The sequence below is a fragment of the Vicugna pacos genome, chromosome 34, assembly GCF_048564905.1.
Source record: "Vicugna pacos chromosome 34, VicPac4, whole genome shotgun sequence".
NCBI classification, from domain to species: domain Eukaryota; kingdom Metazoa; phylum Chordata; class Mammalia; order Artiodactyla; family Camelidae; genus Vicugna; species Vicugna pacos.
Window position 1 is genome coordinate 5,848,484 of NC_133020.1, and position 25,711 is coordinate 5,874,194.

Consider the following 25,711-nt stretch of genomic DNA (forward strand, 5'->3'; position numbering starts at 1 on the left):
CCGGTGAGAACATCAGAATCTTATTTGGCTGAGCTAAACAAGGTTAATCTCTCGGGTGGGCCAGAGCTCAGATGGTGGCAGGCAAAATCCGAGAAGGAGGTGAGAGGAAATGTGTAGTAAAAGTTAAATCTCTACACCTTGGCTCTTGCATGATGGACAGAAGGCCACTGGAGTGGGAGAAACAGGAAGCCATCTATCTCCAAGTTCTTGGGTATCAGTGATGGAAAGAGAAGGGGTACACCTGGCTGAAAGAATTCTAGGGGGCGTGGAAACTTTGAGAGAAACCATACTCAATTTGATTTTCTTTTTAGTGCACAGAAGTTTCTTAAACTGTGATTTAGTGTTTCTAATCAAAGCATATCTAGTCACACTCTCAACTTTGAAAACCTTAAAATGTTGCTCAGTTCTACTTTAGGATGGAAAAATAAGCTACAGAATTGCATTCTCAGATCAGCACAATTTTCCTCGAGACAGATGTCGGGAGAGTAACTGAGAGTCACTCAGTAAGTCATTAGATGGCTGATTTCATGATATTCACAACTCCTACCCTCCTGGCCGTGAAGCCAAAAGCCAAAGCCTTCTTTGAGTACAGGCTGTTTGCAGGGTTTTCCACCATTAGGACTGGCTGATGGTTTAACAGCACAGGTGACATTCCCAGTGGAGACACAGCATTAAACTATGTGAGCACAGCGTGGGCTGGAGAGGTCTGGGTGGAAAACCAGGCAGCTAGGACCCAGAGAGGCAGCTTTTCAGCAGAGGACCGGCAGATGTGGAGGTCATGATACTGAAGTTGTTTGTGTAGCCCTCAGCATGGCCATATTTCCAAGTCAGAGATGAAGTTCTTTTTCAAAGCCCTTTAAAAAATATTTCTAATTGAGGTGTAAGGTTGATACGGTCTGTTTTTTCCCATTAAGAATCTCCAGAACTGAAACAATGGAAGACATACTTTCTTCTTTTGTGTATTGGCAACAAAGCAGATGGGGGCTTCTAAGCCTGCTTCAGTGGGGACTGTGAGATCCCTAAGCGCGTGCCTGGGCCCCCTCATTAGCATCTGTCTGCAGGTGCACGGGGTCAGGCCCTCTCGCCCACATAGCTGTCTTTGTCCCTAGAGGCTGCTGGGAGGTTGTAACTGCCAAGACTTCCCTCTTTGTCTTTATGAGAGACACATTCCAGCAATCAGGCTTAACTGAGCAGCAGCTTAAAAATCTGACTCTGCCTTCCTTGGACAAATTGTTCTACTTCAATCGTATCTATTTCTTTGTAGCCTTAATTTAGCCTGAGTTCCAGCAAGAAGTTGCACAGGAACACATGACCTCATTCTAGAGCACTTCACTTAGTCCATCAACAGAACTTCTTTTGAGGCCGGACTCTTTCCACAGCCCTGGCAATTGAGAGGTGGAAAAACCATCTCAGCCTTCAGGGAGCTCTCAGTCCCGTGGGGAAAGAGAGGAGAGTGAAGTCACAATACCAGATAAGGACTAAGACCAGGTCCGCTGCTAACCGGAAGGCAACATGAGGAACCTTCCTGGAGGAAGATGGATTTTGAAAGGTAAGCAGAAATTAAGTAGATGGACGTGAGGAAGAGTAGAGAGACTCTTAGTACGTATAAAAGCTGGAGAAATGCAGGGTAAACATTTGAGGACTCCCATAGCTCTGGTGCAGAGGATGAGAGAGGAAAAAGGAGAAGATGAACTCACATTGATGGACAGGAATTAAGTCACAAAGGACTTTTATTTCACTCTAGGATAGTGGAAGCAGGGGAATGGTGTGATCAACTTTGCCTTTTAGAATGGTCTTTCTGGCTGTGAAGAACGGACTGGGAAGGGAAGACCAGCTCAGAGGCTATTCTCCATCTGTGGAGAAGTGATGAGTGCTTCCTGAGCTCAGGTAGCAGTCAGGATAGAGAAGAGGTGTGTTTGAGTGATGTGACGGACACAGAATCCAAAGGCTCTAAGAACTGATCAGCTGTGAGGACTGAAGGAGGGGGAGGGGTCTGCAAGGTGCTCAGATAACTGGCTTGAGCTGCCAGGTGGATGGAGATCACGTTTAATAAGGCACAAAATACAAGAGGAAGAGCAGAATGGGGATGGAAACCGATGATGCCCCCATGAACTCAAAGCTCACCTGCATGGGCATAGAACTCAGGAAAGGGGTCTGAGCTGAAGATAAGCCCTTGTTAGTCATATGTGAAGCAATCCAAACCATCAGAAACACGGGATCACCCAGAGACAGTCCAGGGAAAACAGAAAAGGGCCAAGGAAACCCAGTTCTGAGGAAACTTTGAATATTTTGAACCAAAAGTATCTCAAAGACACTTCTTTTAACTCTGGTTGTACCTTATGATACATCTAAATAATACAAAACCAATCTGATCATTCCTTTGGATTTTTGAAAGTTTCATTTCTGGGTCCTAGTGCAGGATATTTGCTATAAAGCTTGGATCAATCCAACATATTTCAATTTTTTGGCCTTCTCATAGGACTCAATATAGCTTCTGGAGGGGGGGATGTGGTGAGGGGGGTCTTCACTTTCTTACTTACAGCTTTGCATATTAGAACAATACTTCTTTATCAGAGAGTTCACTGGTGTTTCAAAATGTAAGCACCTTACAGAAGAGGAGTAGTTACTGAATACATAAAACTGATGACTTTATGGCCACGAGGAGGAAACCAGATTTCTCATGCCAGACTAAGGGTCTTATTTCCGGAGTGCGCAGGATGAGGGTGCGGCAGCAAGACGGGATGTTCTGGCTTCCGAGGGCAGGGAAGGGGGAGCTCTTGTTAATGAGAAGTGATCCTCGCCAGGCCTCTTGGAACAACATTCCTGGATTCCGGGCCAGGGCTTCCATTAGATATGGTGAGGTGAAGCCCACGGAACAGGAAAAAGGTAGTTACATAAGATTTTCAAGAAAGCACTCATTGGACCAGATACCCAGGCCTGGGGCGGACAGGTGGTGGCACTGAGCACAAAAGCAGACGAGAACTGGGGGGCCCTGGGAAAACTTGCACTAAAAGGGCAGCTAACCTTTAAGAGCTTGTTAAAACTAAGCTCACATCCGGATGGATAATTACGGTGATAGGAAAAGCTTGAAATGATATTTTGAATGAAAAAAAAGAAAGAAAAAAGCCCACCATCATTGTGAACCTATTTTTTTTTTGGATGCACGTTTCTACAATCTGTTTAGCGTACAGAGAAAAGAGAAGTGCTGAATTTCACATCCTGTCCGCCGCTAGTCTTTGCTCAGAGTGAAGACCGCATTCTCTCCTGTGAGTTAAAACGTTAAGTGGAGTTGGAATGTTCTCTGAATGTTAAATCCATTTCTAGATGTATGTGTCCTGGGTCCTGTCACACGTTGTCTTTGTGTTACTCGGCCTGTTGTATCTCCAGCAGTACCTTTTGAGGGTTGGCGTTAGGAAGAAAAAGTGACTGCTGGACCCGGGTCTTGGAGGTTTACCTCCGTATCATTTTTTCCTTTTCATTTTTTGGCACAGCTGGGAGGTATCACCCTGAAAGAGTTTACTTCCCTCCGTGCCGTATTTCTATGCTGGTCTTGTGACATTCACACAACCTCCAGTTTATTTGTTTTCTTCTTTTTGTTGTTGACGGAGCTGCTTGACAGGGCTGGCTGGGGAATTCAACCTTCCCCTGTCAAATGCCTTTCAAGGTTTCTCTCCTCCTCCCATCCCCCACCCCGCTTTCATCTGTGAACCTGCAATGTGACTCTATTTCTGTAAGTTGATCAGCTTGCTCCTTTGGATTTCAAGAGCTTTAATTCAGTCAGTACAGTCACAGGATGAACCCCTCTCACGTTTGCTCAGCCAACTGATCAACCAAGAGATGCGGCAGAAATGTACACATTCCTCTGGATACTTCTTAAGAGAATTTCTATGGATTTTCACCTATTTCATAGAATGTAAGGTCAAGTATTAGAAATCATTTTCAACTAATGATAGATATATTGCAATCTGTCAAATGAATGCGGTCTCCCTCAGGAGAATTGCTGATCAACACCTCAGGTACCAGAGATTTCAATAACTTACAAAAGAACATTTCATGAGAATCTATTAAAGGATGTTTATTGGATCAAGATTTCAGAAGGATGGGATAGAATGCTTCAGCGTAATGGAAGCACTTTTCCTCGATTCTCACTGCCTGTGGTAAGACAAAGTCTAGGCCGGCAGCTCCGAGTTACTAGGAGGTCTTGGTGAAAACGCCCCTGTCCCCAGAATTTCAGATCCAGTAGCTCTGGGGGTGGAGATGAAGGATTTCCATTTCTAAGAAACAAGAGCACACTTTGGGACCCACTAGTCTAAGTGAAAAACATAGTTTTCTAATTGCTGACACCTGGTATGGGGTTTATCTGAATGGTTAGGGGCTAGAAGTGATACACTGACTAGTGGGGTTTCCTATGGAAGAAATGCTTATTATAAGCAATAATGAGATGGACCAACAAGAGTTTCTCCGTAAATAAATTGTCATGACTAGTAGAGGCGTTCCTCAACAAAATTCCTTAAAATTGGAGAGGAAAACCCTTTGTCATCATCACTACTTAAATAGGACCTCATTCTAGAGCCTGTGGCCTCGATGTGTATGGTTGATGATTTGGGAGCATCCCTAAGTTATCCATTAATGTGATGTGGCTCTCTGCTACTGTTGACAAGCATTGCCCACTCCACTCCACGCCAAAGCAAAGCAATTATCCAAAGTTGGACCATCTGTGCAGTGATGTGCTGGGAAATGTTTAACCACCAGCTGCAGGGTGGAGCACTTGCTAACGTCCGTGGTGTAAATATTTCTACCCTGCTGATTTCAAATCGCCAATGTGAAGTCACTGAGCCCAGAGCTGGGAAGAGATGTGCGCAATCAGCTTTCAGGAGCCCATCAGAGGTACCCTGCACAACCCCCCCCCCCGCACTGTCCGCCTCCTTGAAGTTCCATCTCTTAATTTGGAAACATCTGGTTACCAAGTGGGATTAGTTTGCAATGCAAGAGTAAAGTTTGGCACGCTACTCTTTATGAGTTGTTTGGAATCCCAGAAACCATCCCACAGAATCAGTATAAAGGTACAGGAAAGAGAGCCAGGGAGAAATCCTGGTACTCATTTCCCAGTTTGTGAAATGGAGTAAGAATTGAGACAATGTAATCTTTGAGATCTTGCTATTCATGGCCACCCCAGTGTAGGTACCACTCCCCAGGTGAGTTTAGCTCAGAGCCTTTATCGAGGAAGGCACGGGGAGTCTGAAGAATAAGAGGTGGTCTTTGCGCTTTAAAAATTTACAACTTGACCCCCACTTTGCAGAGAAACTGAGGCACAAGAAAATTAATTACCATGGTTAATGCCATTTGACCAGTCTCGGCCAGGTGTAAAAACAGCAGCCCATGGCAGCTTATTCAAAGCCCTGTTTCCTGATCACTCATCAAAACCTGTCCCGCTTTCTATAATATAAGGACCCTTGGATCAACTGTGATTTGTTTTCCTGCTGTGTCTTATATTTTAAAGACAACAAAATGTTTACTATTCATCAGATAGAACTTATATATGGTAGAATGATAAAGTTTATCCCCTCCCCACATCTATTATTATTATTCATTATTATTTTAAATTGCATTTTAAGGTAAAAGCAAGATAAAAGAACTACAAAATACTCTAGTCAGATGAGGTAAGAAAGGTGAAAATAACCCTCAAAACACATGACACATTCAAGTAACAATTCTTTCAACAAGTGGTAACTGCTTCTTTAGTCTTGTTAAAACCAAGTCTAGAACTCTAAGTACAATTAAAAAGACACCTGCTTAGGGGAAAACCTATGAGCTTTCCAGTCTGGATCTTGGCTCTGTTACTTTACTACCTAAATGATCTTGGACAAAGTTATTTAATTCTTCTGAGCCTCAGTTTCCTTATTTGTGAAATGGACGCAATAACGCCTTCTTTTGATCGTTAATTTAAGGATTAATGATAGTGTAAGTAAGATGCTTAGGGTAACGTCTTAACAAATAGCTGGAGAATAACTGGTGATGGTTACTCCCATAATTATTATTCCATTTAGAGTCACTCATACGTGTATCACAGTAGGTCAAAGTTAGGGTATATTTCAGGGCTCATAAATGTATTACCAACTTAACCAGGTTTGGAACTGATAACACATGTACTGTCTTGTTTACAAATATCACATAGTCTACATTTTTATTGGCACCAATGGCTATTTGGTATGATCTTTATATTTATGTAAGAAAGCTAATTATCAAGTCTAGGTGGTTTGACACTTTAATGCTAATATTGATCATCTGTTGTATGTGCCAGACTTTAAACCAGGCACCCTATGTAAATTATCCTCTTTGGTCTTCATAGAAATCCTTGAGGTAGTCACTGTTATTAACCCATTTTATGGATGATGAAACTAAAGCTCAGAAAGGTTTTATGCTCAAGGTCACAAAGCAAATACAGAGCTCATAGCTGTACCTGTCAGAGTACAGAGCCTGGCTCTTAACCAGGACACGTCCTGTCTGCCTCTCTGGAAGAATTTTAACAGCCCTAAAGTGAAGTGAGAACTGCAGAAATTTGAAGATCATTCTATTATCTGCTCCTTTCCTGTGTGGGATGGCAGGAAGCCCTGCTCCAGAGGCATCGTGTGAAGATCAGTCTTTGAGATCCAGACACTGTCCGAGGTAGGGGAAGGGGACACAGCCTTTGAGACTGCACCTCTTCATGTGTGAAATAGAGAAAATAAAAATAATACTTCCTTTATACTTTGTTTTAAGGATCATAATTAATGTGCCTGGAATTACAGTAAATATTAATTTTTTCCATTTAATAGGACCTCAATTGTGCCAGTACAACTCAGTCTGAAATTTGAGCTGAAATTATATATATATATATATATATATATATGTATCTACATGTCACATCTTAGAAATAATCTCATTCAGTTCATTTAGCAAGTTTTCATTGTGTATCTACCATATGCCAGATATTCTTTGAGGTTCTGGAGATACTGCAGTGAACAGAAGAGACAAAAATTGCTACCATGATAGAGCCAGTGCCTTAAAGTGAGAGGCAGACCATACACGAATAAGTAAGCAGAAATACAATGTGTCAGTTGTTGAGAAGAGCTATGGAGAAAGGAGCTTTTTTTTCTCACAAATATGACATATAGTAGTTAGCAAAATACAATGAATCCTTGAAGTGATGTGCTCTCCCTAAAAAATGAATTGGTAAAGCCCAGCAAACTCTTAAAAAGAGATGGTAGACTCGAGGTTGTTGCTTGCTGAGTCTGTTACTCCAACAACACGGATTCACTATAAATTACCTAAGACCTCACAGGTTCTATAAACGGGAACACACACATGCCCCCAGAGAAGGGGCAACAGCGGGTAATTATGTAAAGTTTTACAGCAAAACCGGCTGCATCCAGAGGACAGAGACTGGGGCGGTGTTTCTTAGCTCTGGATCTGACAGCCTTGGGATCAAATCCCACCTCCACCACTTCCTAGCTTTTGATCTTGGACAAGTTAACCTCTTTGAGCCTCAGTTTCATCACCTGTGGGATAACCACAGTGCCGACCTCATGCATTGCCGTGGGGATTATATAAGACAGCGAACGTAAAAGGCTGATTATAGTACCAGCGCATGGGAAGCGGTCAGTGCATATCTGTCCAATAAATAAATAAACCCATTCATTGAGTGATCTGGGCTACTTTTGCTTTGGGAGCAAGGACCCACTTTTCAAAAATCTTTCTAATGTTGACATAAATAGTTTGCAGACACGTAAGAGTTATGAAACTTTTTTTCTGCTTCTTTTCCTTTCTGCTACAAACCTATTTATTATCTGCTGTTTGGGAAATGCCAGTCTTGGTAACTACGCTGCGTATGTTTCTCTGATGACACCAGTATAGTTTTGCAAAGATAAGCATTTAATTTCTGAAGAAAAAAAAAAGCCGCTCAGCTAAAAATATTTCTGTCCATAACAGATCCAAAATTAATATTACTTTTTTTTTAAAAGGTGAAATTGTTTCAGCCAAACTTAGTGCACAGATATTAATAGCAAATGCCAAAAATGGTACAGGCATGTAAATGAAAAGATTCAAAATCAACCAGACTTTATGGCAGAATTGAACATCAAGATGAGGGAATAACACATTTAAAGTCAATTAATCTACAATAAAGGAGGCAAGAATATACAATGGAGAAAAGGCAGCCTCTTCAATAAGTGGTGCTGGGAAAACTGGGCAGCTACTTGTGAATGAAGTTAGCACATTCTCTAACACCATCACATACAAAACAAACTCAAAATGGATTAAAGGTCTACATGTAAGACCAGATACTATAAAAATCCTAGAGGAAAGCATAGAACACTGTTTGACATAAATCGTAGCAATATTTTTTGGATCTGTCTCCTAAGGCAAAGGAAATAATAGCAAAAATAAACAAATGGTACCAAATTAAACTTAAAAGCTTTTGCACAGCAAAGGAAACCATCGACAAAACAAAGACAACTTAACTTGCTGAATGGGAGAAAATATTTGCAAGTGATACGACCAGTAAGGGGTTGATATCCAAAATATACAAAGAGCTCATACAAGTTAACATCAAAAAAACCAAACAACCCTATCAAAAACTAGGCAGACGGCCTGAAGAGACATTTTTCCAGAGAGGAAATGGCGGATGGACAACAGGCACATGAAAAGATGTTCAACATCTCTAGTCATAAGGGAAATTCAAACCAAACCCACAGTGAGATATCACCTCTCACCGGTCAGAATGGCTGTCACCAAAAAGAACACACTTAACAAGTGTCGGCAAGGATGTGGAGAAAAGGGAACCCTCCTACACTGTCTGTGGGAATGTAAATTGGTGCAGTCACTATGGAAAACAGTATGGAGGGTTCTCAAAAAACTACCATATGACCCAGCAATTTCACTCCTGGGTATCTATCTGAAAAAAATAAAAACACTAATTCAAAAAGATGCATGCACTCCGATGTTCACTGCAGCATTATTTACCACTGTTAAGATATGGAAGCGAACAAAGTGTCCATCAGCAAATGAATGGACACGTGAATGGATGGACCTGGAGGGTATTATGCTAAGTGAAATAAGTCAGCCAGAGAAAGACAAATACTATATGATAATTGCTTCTATGTGGGATCTAAAAAATACAACAAACTACGGAATGTAACAAAAAAGCAGCAGACACAAATAGAGAAAACAAACCATTGGTTATCAGTGGGGAGGGGCAGTAGAGGGGTAAGGGATTAAGAAGTACAAACCATTATGTATAAAATAAGCTACAAGGATATATTGTAAGGGATCTAGCCTTTTTATTATATTATATTTTATTAACATTTTATAATAACTATAAATGGAGTATAATCTTTAAAAATTATGACTCACTATATTGTACACCAACTATACTTCAATAAAAAAAATTCCAACCAGAAAAAAAAAAAAGATGAGGGGGTAAATGGTAACAATCTGTCTCCAAACACTACAAGTATACTGCACACGCATTAAAACCTAGAACACTAATTATAACTTTGAAGAAATGTTTGGTCTTTATTAAACTAAGCTCAGAATAGCAGCTTCTTTTCCAGCACAAATAAAACTATAGCTAGCAACAACTTTTTATAGCAAGTAAGTTTTGCCAAGGAGGGTTTAATCTGGGCCCATCATATATTAGGAAGTTGCCTTTCCTTTCCCCGTAGGAATCTACAACCCCAGAGCTTCATTGTTTTACTCTTTTTATTTTTATTTTTCCATTGGAGTAAAAGTTGCCAGTGAAGAGCTGTGGTGCAGAATACTTCTTCATCTAAGGATTAAGTTCTGCTGGCCCAGGAAGAGTTTGGGTTACAACACACATCCCCATCTGTGCATGTCTACATATTTCTTGGAGGCAATGAATCGTAATCTTCAGTTTGCGAATAAGGTTATTTTTAAAAGAAGCTGGTAGAGAGCCAGGTCAAAATTTCCCATCAAAAAGGTAATTCTAGACGATGAATTCTAGCACAGAAAATTATTTCTCTGCAGAGTCTAAAGAGAAAAGACACTTGCTAAACCACACCTAAGTTTAGCTCATCTATAACATCCACTCAATCTTTTTTCCCCCTTTATTATTATAATTATCCTTTTGCCTGAGGAGTTGGTGCCTGACAGATTTATCTCTGAATGACTGTAACTGTAGGGACTTTTCAGGTATGAGTATGCAGAGTCATTCCGATTAAAACAAATTATTTACATGCTAATTAATTAAACTGAAAAACAAAAGCAGGCCAAGTGTCACCTAAAACTTTCCTAACTCCAGATGTCTTTGGAAAAGAAATTGTAGAAATAAAATTTCTCAGAATTGATGAGGCCATTCTTCAGGAAATTATTGCTCATGCCTTTGCCAACAATGAGAGTGGATTCACCTGCTGTTTTGTTTTAAGAAGTCTGATTGGTTTGTCAGGAAGTACGGAGTGTTAAGAAGCCCTTACGTATCAAACTGAAGTCCTTTGTGTAGTTAAGATACATCCTTTCTAATTCCAAGTGGTGGTTTTTAGCATGACTTGAAACTATCCAACAACCCTAATTTTATATCCATATATATCTTTATATTGATATTAATATAGCTATATATCTTTATATATAATTTATCTTTATATAGAGATTATATATATATAATTCATGATATACAGACAGATTTTATATAGAGAGAGAGAGACTTAAAACAATTTTGAACCCATGTCATATAGTAATTTTCACTGCTATGTAGTTTAGCCAGATCTGTTGTACAAACACAGAAAGAGGCGGAAGGAAAACGGGTTTGTTAAGTGACTGCCCTGTTTCTCAGCACACATTGTGCATTGCAGATGTTCGTTTATATCTCTCATGTTACTTTATAAGATATTAGAAAACCATCCTGATGGAACTGATGAAAAAAGAGTTGGAACTTGTGAGCAGCAGCTGGATGAAGGGAGCACGAATCCCCCAAATCCTATGGATATAGTGTACTTTCCTTGATGTTCCTGCCAAAGTGAGGCTGGAAAGCTAAGGAAATCAGCAGGAGATGTGCCAGTACAAAGCTGCTACAATTCCTAAGTTTCAACAACCTTGCTTGAAAATGATGGCAAATAGCTAATTTTTTTTAAACCAGTGAATCTCACAAGTGAGTGTTTCATCAAATCGCTTACAGAAAACTGAGACAAAAATCTGACAACTACCCTAGTGCATGACTTATCATGCAGACATTCAAGTAGAATCCCTTTTGTCTGGGTCTTATTTTAATATTACAACACAGATTTGTGTATCTATGTTAAGATTCCTATTTTACAGGAACCGCTGGGAATTTTGCAATTACAGACTGAAAAGATTGAATCAGGACAAACAACAGAATGGTGGACAATAAAATTGGTTGTGGATAAAAACTGAGCTTAACAGTCACAGGACAAGAATTGTGCCTTTGACCCAAAATGTCCTTTTCCTTCTTTGTCCTCCTGGTGTATATAGTGCTCTTCCTTCAACCACTCTGAATTCAGTAATGTTCATTCTTCAAACCCTGATCAAAGTTCTTCTCTATCCAGAAAAGTTATCCTTTTTGGATTACCCACTTTGTATACATGAGCTTGTTTATTCCCCCAAACAACTCAATATGTTAAAAAAGAATTACCTCGTTTTACAGAAAAGTGTGACTTGAGAGGTTAAGACTCTTGCAAGTTGATTGAAATTTTTTTAAAAGCGTCAAGAGGTCTCATTTTTGCATAGCATTAAGGACTAAATTATATGAAACCCTTCTTCCAATAAAATACTTTCAATTGTTTTGAGCTTCTACAGGCTAAGAGATGGAACTAAGACCAAAAGAATTAACCCACTAGCAATGAAATCCATCAAGAAAATTGTTCTGTCATCAAGGTGATGGAGTAGGGGTAAAGATTTTGAGGGCTTTTCTACTCCTTACACAGTCCTGAAATCTATGAAGATAAGAAAGTAGAAAGTAACATAAAAGTGATCTTAGAAAAAAAAATCCTATTTTTTCAATAAATTGTAAGAGGGAGAGAGAGGGAGAAAGAGAGGGAGAGAGAATAGAAAGGAGAGAAAAAAGGTAAATCTTTGAATAAAGGAGATGTAAGACATACAGGAGCCACCTGCAGTACGGGGATCTTCTTGGGATCCTGATTTTGCAAACTGTGAGGAAATATTCATGAGTGCATCATGAATATTTGAACCCTGATTTGATCCTATTAAGAAACTGTTAACTTGTTAGGTGTGATTGCTATTTTGATTATTTTTCAGTTTTCCCCTTTTAACTTATACAGGGAGGTATTTATGGATGAAATGACAGAGTATCTGGGATTTACTTCAAAATAACCCAGTGTGTGGTGTGTGGGTGTGGAGGGAGTACAGGAATATACCAGTGAAGCACCATTGATCATCACTTAATAATTATTGAAGCTGGATGACGAAAACATGGTCATTCATTATACTATTTCATCCACTTTTCAGTATGCTTGATACTGTCCCTAATAAATAGGTAAAGAGAAAAAAAAGGTGGCTCTTGGATCATGATCAAGGGGACACTTGGCAAGACAAACTGTCTGGAAGGGTTACCCCCTCAAATGGCCCACACTGAATTATCACATATAAAGCCTCAAAAAAAACCAACACACAAACTAATTATAGCAAACATATGAAGAACCGATTCACTAGCGAAGGCCAGCAAGTGCACGCATCTATGCGTGTGTATGTGTACACACACATCCTCCCTCTCTCACATGAATTTCAAATAGCAGCACTAACACATAGCACCTATAAAAAAATTCAATATATAACTATACTATTTGTTCACAAAATGATTTATATTATGTATGTGATTTGTAACTATTTTTACATAACCATCTACTGTGAATATATTTGAATAAATAAATAAACATTAAAAAGTACATTCTAAATAAACAGATGTGAAAGAAGGAATAGGAAACACAAAGAAAGAACAGGGCACTTTAAAAATATACAAGGAATATATTTAAAAAACCCATCAATAACAACAAAATAATAGAAATGAAAAATAAAATCATTGGAATTAAAAACTCCATGGACAAGTAACAGGCAGATTAAACTCAACTGAAAAGGAGAATTGTGAACTAGAAGATAGGGCTGAGGAAATTACCCAAAATACAGCACAGAGAGATACACGGAGATGAAACATAACAGAGAGGCTGAGAAATAAGGAAGATAAAATAAGAATGTCCAAACATTCATCTGATAGCAGTTCCAGGAGATGGGACTAAAGAGTTGAGGGAGACAATATTTGGAAAGAATAAATAATGGCTGAATTTTTTTCAGAATTGATGAAAGACACAAAAATGTTAGATTCAGGGAACATAATAAGTCCCCAGTAAGATAAATGATAAGAGAATCCACATACAGGCATATTGTAGCTACACCACAGAGCACCGAAAACAAAGAGAAAGTCAGGAAGGCAACCAGAGGAAAGGAGCATGGTATCTATAAAGGAACAAAAATGATGTATCTACCAAAGTGCTCAACAGCAATAACTAAAGTCAGAACACAATGCAATGAGAGATATATTTTAATGGGAGAAGACAGCTATTAACCTCAACTAGAGAAATAGTTTATAACCATTAACTTGTAGGTAGTTATTAAGCAGACTAAAGATGTTAAATGAAAATGGGAAGAAAACAAGGAGAAATAAACTCACATGATGTTGGGAAAGCTGAACACACATCTCAGTAACCCTCAGATCAAGCTGAAAAACATTAGTAAGGATGTAGAAAATTAAACAGCACGATTTAAAAGCTTGTTTTTCTCAATTGAATACGGAACCCCGAACTTCAAAAAGAAAGAATCCACATTTTTTTTTCCAAGCAGAAATGGAATGTTTATAAAAAACAGCCACACACTAGGGCACAAAGTCAGTCTCATATAGTAGCAAAGAATTGATAGTGTGAAAAGCACGTGAACTAAGCACAAAAGCAACTAAGCTGAAATCAGTAATCAAAAGACAATCAGAAAAGACATTGGAGAAGACCCAGATAAATGGTGAGCTAGTCTCTGCTCGCATAGAAAGTACAAACTGAATGAAAATACCAAAAATATTTTTCTTGGAACTTGAGAAAGCAGTTCTAAAATAAATATGGAAGAAAATATGGCTAAGACTCAGCAAGATGATTTTGAAGAAGAAGAAGATGCGGGTGGGGAGGAGGGGGGGTGGGCTGCTTACGCTGTCATCTTGACGATGAGACACATCGCGGTGCTGTTTTAATTTGGACCACGTGGTATCAGCACCGTGATAGACAAAGAAAACAACGGAACTGAAGAGAATCACAGACGCAATCCTCAAGTCTAATATGGAAACTTGATAGATGAGATAGATGGATATAGCAGATCAGTGTGAAAAGGGCTGATTATTTATGTGCTTAGTCAATTAACACTCTAAAAATAAAATATGGACACTACGTCATGTCCCTATGCAAAAAGACCACGTAAAGATGCAAACTCGCAACATTTTCAGACAACAATACAGAAAAATATCTCTTTGACCTTGGAATTGGGAGAACTTTCTTTAAAATATATCAAAGCACATACCATAAAAAGAATAATATATGCAAATACATTAAAATCAAATCTTTTTCACAACGAAGCCACCATAAACAAAAGTAAAAGACTTGGTATGAACAAAGAGAAGACATCTGCAGTACCTAAAACCACAAAGCTTAAGTGACAAAGATAACAGATCTTATAAATTGATAAAGAAGAGAGAAACAATCCATAGAAAGTATTTGTTGAATAAATAAAGGATAGAAAACAAAATAAAGTGGTCAATAAACATATCTGTTCAGCTCCAGGAGTAATCAGAAAAACATGAAGTAAAATAAGGTGTCACTGCACACAAATACGATAGGAGAAAATTAAAACTGTCTGCTATTCAGCTATAAAGAAAGAATGAAATTTTCCCACTTGCAGCAACATGCATGGACTTGGAGGGCATTATGCTAAATGAAATAAGTCAGACAGAGAAAGGCAAATAGTCTATGATATCACTTACATGTGGAATCTAAAAAATACAACAAACTAGTGAATATAACAAAAAAGAAGTAGACTCACAGATACAGAGAACAAAGTAGTGGTGACCAGCTGAGGGGAGGCAAGACAGGCTGGAGGCGTGGGAGGTACCAACGGCTGGCCATAAGACAAGCTCGAGGATGGACTGCACAACACGGGGAAGACAGCCAATATTTTGCAATAACTATAAATGCAAAGTAACCTTTCAAACTGTATACACAATTTTTTTAATTAAAAAAATTTTTTAAATTAAAATTGTCTGACAGTAACAAAAGTTGGCAAGCATGTAGACTGATGGGAACTCTGACTTACTGGGAGTATAAATTAGTACAACTTTGGGTTTGTGGCACTGATGCCTCTATCTTAAGGCCCAATCATTCAATTCCTAAGAATATTCCTTAAGAAACTTTGAAAGACATGCATAGAGAGCCATGGAACAGAATGTCCATTGTATCACTGTAATTGCAAGGAAAAAATAAATCTTTTGAAAACAACCTAAATTTCCATCAACAAGAGAATAAATAAGTAAATTGTTGTGTACTTCTATAGTGAAACATAGTACAGCAAAAATGAATGAATGGTATCCAGGAATTATTATAAATAAATCTCAAAACCAATACTGGACAAAAATGATATTATGCTACCGTTTTTATAAAATTTAATACATAGAAAACAATATCAATTATTGTATATAGCTGTATTAAAAAGTAGGAAAACAAACCTAAGCATGAAAAACACCGAATTCAGGAGAGCAGGTACCTCTAGAGAAGGAGGGTGAGGCAGGAGAATGTGATTAAGAAAGGAAACAGGCAACTTCAATGTATTGCAGTGTTTTCTTTCTTTAGAAAAAAAACAAACAATTATGACACTATATTAAAACTTGATGAACCTGGGTATACGTAGGAAATTATTTTATTATTCTGTGTGTGCTATTATATACTTAGAAATTTTCATAATGAAGATCATAGGATTGTATAAAATTTTCCATATTTGTTGAAACCCACACAAAAATAAAAATCATAACCAAATTTTTTTGAAAACAGTACAGCCAGGATTCTACCCACACTGTTTGCTCCAAAGCGGGGAGCCCCTCCTCCTACAATTTCAGGCCCCCTCTCCTGGCCTTTACTGACCCTCCCCAGACGGAGTTAATCACACCTTCCCCTGTGCCACGTTCCTGAGGGCGCCACATTAGCCCCTGGTTTTTCAAACATCACTGTGGTTGGTTGAATGTGCGTGTCCTCTCCCAGACACAACCCCTGCGGGCCATGCACCGGGCACATGGACAGACAAAGGGGGAGCGGCCAGATGAGAAAGGTTTCTGTGTTACCAGTAAGTCACTCTCTCTTCCATAGGCTTCTGTTCTGTTGCTTCCCAACCCACTGACTCACCCTCGCGGTGACTTACCAGAAACTAATCACCAATAGATTCTCTAAATACCTACTTTTGCAAAATAATCCATTTGCAAGGAATATAAGAGAAACAAAATTGCGTCCTAGCCTTTCTCAAGAATCCACACAAAGTGGCTACATGTTTGTGGGAAAAATAAACTATGGTTCATTTGCTTCACTCTGGGATTTTTCAAGTCCTCAGAAGCGAAAGGCATCCTGTAAACGTGGATTTAGCCTACTCTGGAGGTGTGGGTATAGGCCGGATTTTATCGTCCAGGCATAATCAAGTAGGTCCTCAAAATAGGTCCCACTTTATAAATGACTGCGTGGATAATCCTACATGACTGCCCCTGGGTCCATATATCTGAAACAGTCTGATAAATAAAAAAAATTGATGAAATGGGACAGCATATAAAAATTATACAGTAAAATATAAATTCAATTATAGAACATTGTAACAGGAGCATAAATGAGAGAACCATCCTGTTCAATCTTGAAAAATATTATCAAGCGGCTTTTCTAATTAAGAGCATTTTTTTAACCAATAAATAAATAAAACCATTAAAACAGGATATAATGGGACTTAAGTAATATACGGTAACATTACTCCTTTGAAAAGGGTTTTGTCCTTTGCATCATGAGGAGGTCAGTGTCCCCAGACAGCCTGCAGCCTCTCCCGCGCTTCTCCTCTTCCCTTCCATGGCAACATGGGTTAGCCAGACACTGAGCTTTTTGTGATGTGTGTGTGTGAGGATGCGGAAGAGGGGAGCGAGGCTTCAGGGAGGTCTCCAGGTGGAAAAATCTGTGACGCACTAGATTCGAGGGCTGAATGAGAATTATTTATCGAGGGCTCTCTAACACAATAGTTACGGTCACCCTGTGTTCAGATTTTTAATTATATTTGGTCTCGGAGCCCTTAACTGAGATCGAAACCCATTCAGAGGCATCCCAAACTACTTGTTCATGAAAAGATTAAGCGACAAAGCTAACCTGTGTGGGCTCGATCCTTCTGTTTCAGGATCGCAGCAGAATTCAGAGTAGCCGAGCATGAGAGACAGGCATAAACTTACTGAGCATGTAAGCTGTACCTGAAAATGGTCGGATTCTGTCTTCCATCCCTACGCAGTCATGGATAAGGTATTTTGCATTGATTGTACAGCGCTCACCTAATGGAGACCTAGTCTGCCCTCGCCTGCCTGGGCTGCTGCCCCCCTTCCCCGGAGGCAGGGATGGTGTCCTGTGCTCTTGTCCCTAACTGAGCGGCACCCTCCTCCCCCCAACAGAAATGATGACGGCTCAAATGCTGTTCCCTTAGCTTAGAAACGGCTTCCTTCAGAGCTTTCCTGGCACAGCTAAATGGCACAGCTAATGGCCTGATATGTGTGCCACACCTGCTACTTGAGAAGGAAGCTGGTAAGTGGTATTTTTTTTCCCCTGGTAATAAAGTGAAAATTCTCTCCCTAGTCAGGGTCTAGTTAACACATTAGCAATTCCCCCTCTTTTCTTGTCACCTGTCATTATCTTCCACACAAGAGAGAGGCCGTGATAACAACCTATCTCAAAGCAGTGAATGCAGAATCAGACGTTATGAAAACAACAGTGGAGTTGGATGCCGCTAAGCTTCCTGGAGGTCTCTCCCAGCCCCACGGCGCTCCCGGCCCGCGGGGGAGCTGCTCATTTCTGCAACAGAAGCCGGCCCAACAGAATCTCTTCAGAGGACGTAAGGATGCTTATCTGTGAAACCATTTGCTTTCTAAAGTCCAGTCATTGACCGGCCTTTTGCCAGGGCGCAGGAAACACAGCGCTGAAGCACACCCCTGGCTGCGTTAGGCACAGGATGTGGCTCTCGCAATCTCAGATCTGAGAGCATTAACTTTAAATATGCTCAAAAGTCAAACCAGAGATATTACAGGATGCCTCTGGAACCACAGCCATGCCTTTTTTTGTTGTTGTTCCTCATTTTGGACTGGGACTGGACCAAGCATTGAAAGGCGGCATACTGGACAGTTTTAGGCAGTCTTCTCTTGTCTTTCCCTCTGGGATGGTTTGGGTTTGTGCAGTACTCGTTAAAGTAAAGCAGAGCCCAGTTCAGGATTTTTAAGCTGGGAGAACAGAATCGGATGAGAAGCCCTTGATGGCGTACCAAAGAGGGGGTGGGGGGTCTCCACCAGGAGCTGCACCCTCCTGCTGGAGGCTGTGACAGCTTGAGGCCCCAGGTGGGACCACGACCAGGGCTTTAATCTGAACCACTCCACAGAACAAAGAGTGTTAACCTAATTTTCAGAATCATCACCCAAAATAAAAACATCAGCTGCATATTATAAAAAAGACCTGAGAGGTGGCTTCCCTTGAGTTCTAGAAAGACCAAGCCTGAGATAACTGCCCCCAGAGGCCAGAGGGCTCATCGAATTGCTGAAAACCTGAGCATCCCTCACTGGCACAGCTCAGCCACCCACCCTCCCCTCCGTGCCTGGAAGCCAAGGTGTCATTTAGCTAGATCTTGACAGCGACTCACTCCAGGAGCAGTAAAGAAAGGCGGAGATTTACTAAACGGTAGGTGCTAAGCCTTAAAGAGCTAAGACAACAAATGAAATGCCTAAGCTACCCTTAGAATTATATTCACTGACAGAATCTACTTTATTTTTACTGAAATTTGACAAGAGAGGCCACCTGCAAATGTATGGAAAACAGCGTCTTCCATACGTTTCACCACCAGCAGGAATGGGAGCCACGCCACCCCGCTGCGCTGCCAAGTGTCGCTCTTCTGGCTCAGAACCCTCATCAGAAACGTTCAGACGCCTCGCTATTCCATGAAAGCCAGAGGGCCATAGGCTGAGAAACACACTTAAGAATCACCGCAGTGGTTGTACAAATTGATACCCCTCACCTGAAAGGGCTATGGAGTGAATTCTGTAACCCTCCCGCCCCACCCCGCCCTGGAAATTAAGCCTTAATCCTCAATGTGGCTGTATTTGGAGACAGAGCTTTTAGGAGGTTAAATGAGGTTATAAGGGTGAAGATTTCCTCTTCGAAGAAGAGGAAGAGAGAGATTTCTTCCTCTCTCCGTGCACATGCACCAGGGAAGCCCCACGGTAGCACACAGTGAGAAAGCAGCCGTCTGCAGGCCAGGAAGGGAGCCCTCACCAGAACCCCACCGTGCTGGAGCAGACTAAGACAGGAAGAAAAACGTATCTTGGTTATTGCCTTAGATGTAAGTGTACACATAGGAATTTTAAAATGAACAGGTTGATCGAGTGAGCTGCCTCGCTCAGGCATCTGACAGTTACTCCTGGCAAGTTTCACCCCAATGCACTGAGCTCTGAAGCAGCACACAGATCATCTGAAAGAGGACGTGCCTCTGAAATAGGCTTTTATATGGTTTATGCTACGACTACTGTTCCCGACGTCCATTTTTTCAAAAGAAGTTCACCTTCAGCTTACGAACTCACTGTAATAAACCTAGACTTGAACATTCACAGCGAGGACTAACTAGAGGCTTAAATATGACATTGTGAGGTCCCATCCAGCTCTGGGTTTTGATGGGCTCTTTTGAGCCGCATTGCTCTAGTTTGCCAGGATCTGGGCCCTAAAAGTGAACTGTGCTTTGCAGTGAAATGGTATCTGATTGCAGTTTAATGACTAGATTGCATTCCTATCCCACAACAACGCAGAAATATGCATACCCAACCCTTCACAGACCCTCGTGTGTATCCTTTAAGGTTGATGCCAACCCTTTAGGGTACAAACAGGCAAGGACCCAGTTAAAGAACAGCCTGAACAGAAATGCCTTGGCCAAGGCCAACAGCAAGAAAAAAGCATCCATGTCCTCAGACCAAGTTGAAAGTGGACATCAGACTGGCAATCTCTGAAGCCATTAGGCCAAATGTTAAGGAACCCTATGCTGCCGCGTCCTTTGTGGAAGGTAAGGTTGGTCATGTCGACATACAGCATTCAGCCACATCAATCCTAATTTATTCCAATTAGGGGAATGCAAAATAAGTCAAGTGACCTCTTCTTATTTTTTTTAAAATCCTGTATCATTTTATAACATGAAATAAAATATCTCAACAATGCTAAGTTAACACGCTCTGAATATTTTTGGAACTCAAGAGCCCAAAATGGAGTAATAACACGCTCCTTGTCACTACCTCTTAATTCTTTTAAACATTATCAATAAACTTAAATTGTTCTGTATTGGAAAAATACAAACTATATGTCATTTCTCGAACCCTAGTTTAAAAATGGGTGTGTACAGCTTCAGACAGAAGCTCTAATGATGGCAAGGTTGGAGTAGAGTTCAGCTCAACACTTACTGGATACCATTACGTGTCAGGGATACATAAGGGCCCCAAAGACGCAAAATCTACTTAAAGAGAATTAATGGCTTTACTTTTAATTTGACTGTCCCCGAATTCTATGCACTACTATTTCTAACGTAAAAAATAAACCCAAATGATGATCATCTTATCAAAAATTTCTAGAGAAGGACATTCTAAATTGAATGTATCCACTCTACAGGATTGAATGCTGTCAGAACCTGTCCCTTCTCCTTATTTTAAAAAGAGAAAGAGAAAGATGATTCAGGGCTGACGTCCTCACTGTATAAGTGCTCCCTTGGCCTTTGCACATTTGGCTTAGCATGAAGCAACAGAAGTGAAAATACAATCTCTTAATGAGTCTGAGCACCTAAAATTCCACCTTAACGTTACTTATTCTTTATTAGGTATTCCTAAAATTGCCTCAAGGAGCATGTCGCCCAATTCTTGACCCTTTAACATTCACACACTTACTAAAATTAATTTTTGCCAAGTCAATACAATTACATTCCAGTTTTATACCTTCTACGAGAACGCCACGAACCTATGAGCTAATTCTCCCATTATTTGTTATACATATTGAGCGGAGACTGAGTTAGGCCACGTAATTACCACTCCTCAGCCCCTAACAATCTTGTGATAGTTGCTAGAATAAAAATTATTTCCCAGTAGTACCAGAGATGCTCTATTAAGTTTTGGGGGCATCATTAGAAAAATAATGTACTACCATGCAATGTCTTCCTAAAAATATAACTCCAGGTTAAATTCTCAAGTGTCAATACACCTATATAGAAAATTGACACCATTTTTTGCTTCTTGGTTTGTTTTAGGGTCTTTCCAAAGCCCCAATGCCAGATCTGTCTCTCTTGCAGTTTCTCTTCATAACTATGATCTAACACTTAGTCAAATAATCATGTCTTAGTTTCTCCACTTAAAAATTACAGACAGTAACAATATCTGTTCCTTACTTGATATATGTCAAAAACCTACCTATGAATTTCAGGATAGATTCTGGTTTTGAAATTAATAACCACTCAATTTTCCCTTTCATTAAGCCAAGATTTTAAAAATCTGAATACACCTGTATTTTGAATTCCTTAGAGTAAGTTAACGTATGAAAACTGTTATTGAAATTCTTGACAGGACTCTTAATCATTACAGATTCACACGGTAAGTTTTATGAGTGACATTAAGGAAAGGAAATATTCTTCCCTGTAAGCCCTTTCCTTAAACTTTCTAATGTGATTAATGTGGTGCACATCTCAGGAATTTACTTCCAGCTACACGGGGCCTGGGAGCAACGGAGCGAGAGTGAGGAAAACGAAAAACCACAATCAGGCAAATAAATCCCAACTTTTCCTGGGAATACTCCCTGCAAGGGCCAAGGGACTCGCAGATACTAAACATCCCCACTGCGGATGAGAAGCAAGAGTTTGCTCTTAAATTGACTTCAGAGTAGAGATGCCAAAGCAAATAAATCACCGTAAGTGAAATCCTCTGAAAGGTAAATGGACTTTAAAAATATTTGTGTAGGTTAAATTTTCTAATCGGAAGTATTCATTACTGTCAGATGTGATAAGAGCACTTGTCCATCAGGGCCTCTGGGGAGCTCCTCCTCGTATATGATGCGTTAGTCTCAGACTAGATGCCCACGTGGCAGACATCCTCAACAAATGCTATTGAATGAAGAAAAATCACCCAAAGTTCGAACATGTGATGCGTCGCCTAAACCAAAACTGTATTCTTTTGAGTAAGAAGCAAGCAAAGGCCCCAAAGTTCTTAGATTCCTTCAATCCATACACATTTTTCACCAATAAGAATTCTGGAATGATATGCAAACTTGAATGTCTACTCAAGAATAGAATTTAATAGAATAAAATGTAGAGTAAATCTCTATTTCCTAGGATCCCTTGCCCTTAGCCAAGTTCATCCCCAAAGACCCTGTTTCACTTTGTATTGTCCTTGTGGAGTGACTTGCAACCCTCAAGTCATGTATTAAGAATATTGAAGGCAAAATGGTACTTTTGCAGGTTACGTGGTCTCCATAGTGGCTCCATTCTTTTTTTTTTTTTAACAGAACCTTTGTAATTGAAGTAAAAAGAAATCAGACATCTCTCTGACGGAGAGTGAGGGGAGTCAGATTTCTGGGTAGGTAAGAAATAACCTGTTTATTTTTCTAAAATTCCACTGACATAAATCTCTGATCAGAGACCACCGTCGCTTTTTCTATAACTAGAAGTTCACTGAATATTCATCAGCTCATCCGGGTATTGGTCAACAAGAAGTTACCTAAGTGAATTTTTCCATATACCTAGATTCTCCCATGGCTACGTCCCAATGTAATGGAACAGACACCCTTGTAAATGAAGCGAGTACCACGTGGCCAAAGGCAACCAGTATAAAGAGAAATAGAAGAGGGGAGCAGGTCAAGCTATTGATGGGGTAGGTAGCTCAAGTGTGGGGGACCTGCATGAACTCAGCCTAAATTCTGGAAGCACTGACTTGGCCTCAGCCCCAGGGACTGACCTGTACTGCTTTGGCCTCGCAGGTCTACTAAACAGGGCAAACATTCCTGTAATTCTCCAGGGGAATATATACCAGACCAGAATCACTCCATGTCCCTAGAGAAGAGGACTCTAAGGTGGCCATCTTCCCCAAGTTAAATTTTAGAAACCTCCAGGGGGATTCAGAAAGTACTGGACTCATCTAATACCGCTAAGACTGCTAATAGCATCATGGCCGAGAACAGAGAAAGGTGAGATGTCGAGGTGATGTCGCCTTCAGGGTTCAAACTGGTCTGGGAAACGGAGCTAACCGAAAATAATGGTTCTGCAAGAGATAAAATAGAGCCACTTCTGTTTCAAGGAATGCCACTACCAGTGACCAGTCCACTCATCGCTAATAAAAAGTGCGAACTCACCGAATGCTTGCTGTGAGCCAGCACAGTTCTAAGCATTAGAACATGTAGTGATTTATTTAATCCTCAGGACAACCCTCAGAGGCAGGAAATATTATTACCATTTTGATTTCGTCAATAAAGAAATAGAAGCCTAGAGAAGTTAAGTAATCTGCCCAAAGTTATTTGGTGAATACTGGTCTAGCCGGGGCTCCACACCAGGTGCAGTGTTTACGATTCTGTACTTCACCACCCCGCCTCCCTGTCCTCTCCCTTCCCTGAAATCTTGGAAGAGTGCCCCAGGACCCACCACAGACAGCGGAATGGGACAACAAGCTCGGTGTCTGTGGGAGACAGCGACACGTAGCCTGCAGCTCTGGCCTGGCTGGGGCTCAGCTTTCCTTGCGTGGCTCCCCTAGGACCCCTGTCTCGGGCCATCTCCACTAACTGCTCTGCTCTACACATGCTCTGTTGAAAGAAAAGATGACAGATCTCATCAATACAGGATTCATTAACAGCAAATTTCAAGTGGATCCCAGATTATAACCTAGAACACTGGGGTGGGGGACAGAACTGGCTGTAAATAATGTTCTGTGTACCACACCCAGGGAGCTTTGAGGGCAGTTAGGAGCATCATATGTTCCTACAAGAAGCTCATGAAACTTCAGAGTTGCAAGATTTGTATTCATTCATGCCTTAAACATTAAGACAAAATTTTTTCCCCATCTAATATGCTTTTCTGGTCCTGGGCTTTTTAAAGTTGAAATAAAGAAAGGATGGGAAACATATTTGCAAATGACATTTGGAACCATTACAAGAGAAGTTTCATTCTTTTCTTCTCTGAATTCGCCTAGCCTCAAAGACCAGACATTTTTTTCCTCTGAGTATGTTGACAGTCACTGAAGTGACAAAAATACCCAGTATATCTTAGTGAACAGCTATTTTTAAAATCACTTGATTTAGAAAACTCCAATCATGATAATTTCATGGGAATTCTTAGTACACAAATTAAAAGTTTTAAATTACTCCGCAAGAATTTGTGAGTTCAAATACTCTTAATGAGAAAATACCTGCATCTATGCATATTTAATCAGGTGTTTTTAACATCTGTCCCTGAGACAAAATTATTCTGAGGGTTGTTTTTTGGGATATAGTTCCTGTGGTCAGAATAGCAGGAATGATGCAACATGAGACGAGGAGCCAGAGCTGTCCATTCTGGTCTCATCTGACTCTCACTGTTCACCTCTGGGCCTTGAAAATGTCATTTAACTTCTCTTAGCCTGTGTCCTCATGTCCCCAGATGAATAACAGTTCCCACCTCAAAGTGTCGTTTCATGGAGCAAATGAAATAATGCACATGAAAGAGATTTTAGTAAGCCCCAGGCACTATACTATAATATTAAAATTATAAACTAAATGTGGCAGCAGGGTGGCTCAATGAGGAAAAGGCAGGTGTAGTCTGGTGCAATAAGGAATCATCTTGGTTGATTTGCCAACTTTGCCAACCCATGGCCCTCGGCAAGTCTGCCCTTGGTTCTCTCACGTGAGAAACGGAAGGATGGTAACTCTCCCATAAGGCTGATGTGGGGATCAGAAGCAGTGTGTGTAAGATCTCTAGTGGGACAGGCCCACAGTAGCTGCTCAATAAGTGGCACCCATTTCATATCAGAGAATCCATTTAATTAAGCCAAGTAGGCAGCCGAGCGGTGTTCTGCCTAGAACAGTACGTCCACTAGCAGAGTCCCAAATAGACTTCTGCCACGGCCAGCGCCCTAGCGCGTTAGACTCCAGTGGATTAAGGCTGTGCTTACTGATTCGCCTTTCCTGCCTTCGACCGCTCTTTTATAAAACTTACTAATGGAACCTCGGATTAAAAAAATAAAATCAATACTACCCAGTGTGGCCACTCCCAAGTACAGGCCTTTTTCTCAACCTGATTTTCCAGGATGAACTTATTCACTTTTTGCTACTTCCGTAGGCACAAGGGTGGGGTCCGCGGGCGAGGAGAAGGAAAAAGCCCAAGTGAAGCTGCTCTTGTCATCGAGGATGGTCAA

The 25,711-nt window shown here is 40.5% G+C and overlaps 1 protein-coding gene across 3 annotated transcripts in view; it reads right to left on the reverse strand.

Moving 5' to 3' along the window:
- The window catches only part of SSPN (sarcospan), a 104,704-nt gene that overhangs the window by 11,172 nt on the left and 67,821 nt on the right, over window positions 1-25,711 (reverse strand). The window contains exon 1 of one of the 3 annotated variants that reach the window (XM_072954570.1): window positions 15,097-15,126. The exons of the other annotated variants lie outside the window; for them this stretch is intronic. The gene's annotated coding sequence lies outside the window, so the exon portion shown is untranslated. Of the gene's footprint in view, window positions 1-15,096; window positions 15,127-25,711 lie in introns of those variants that run through there. 3 annotated transcript variants of the gene reach the window in all.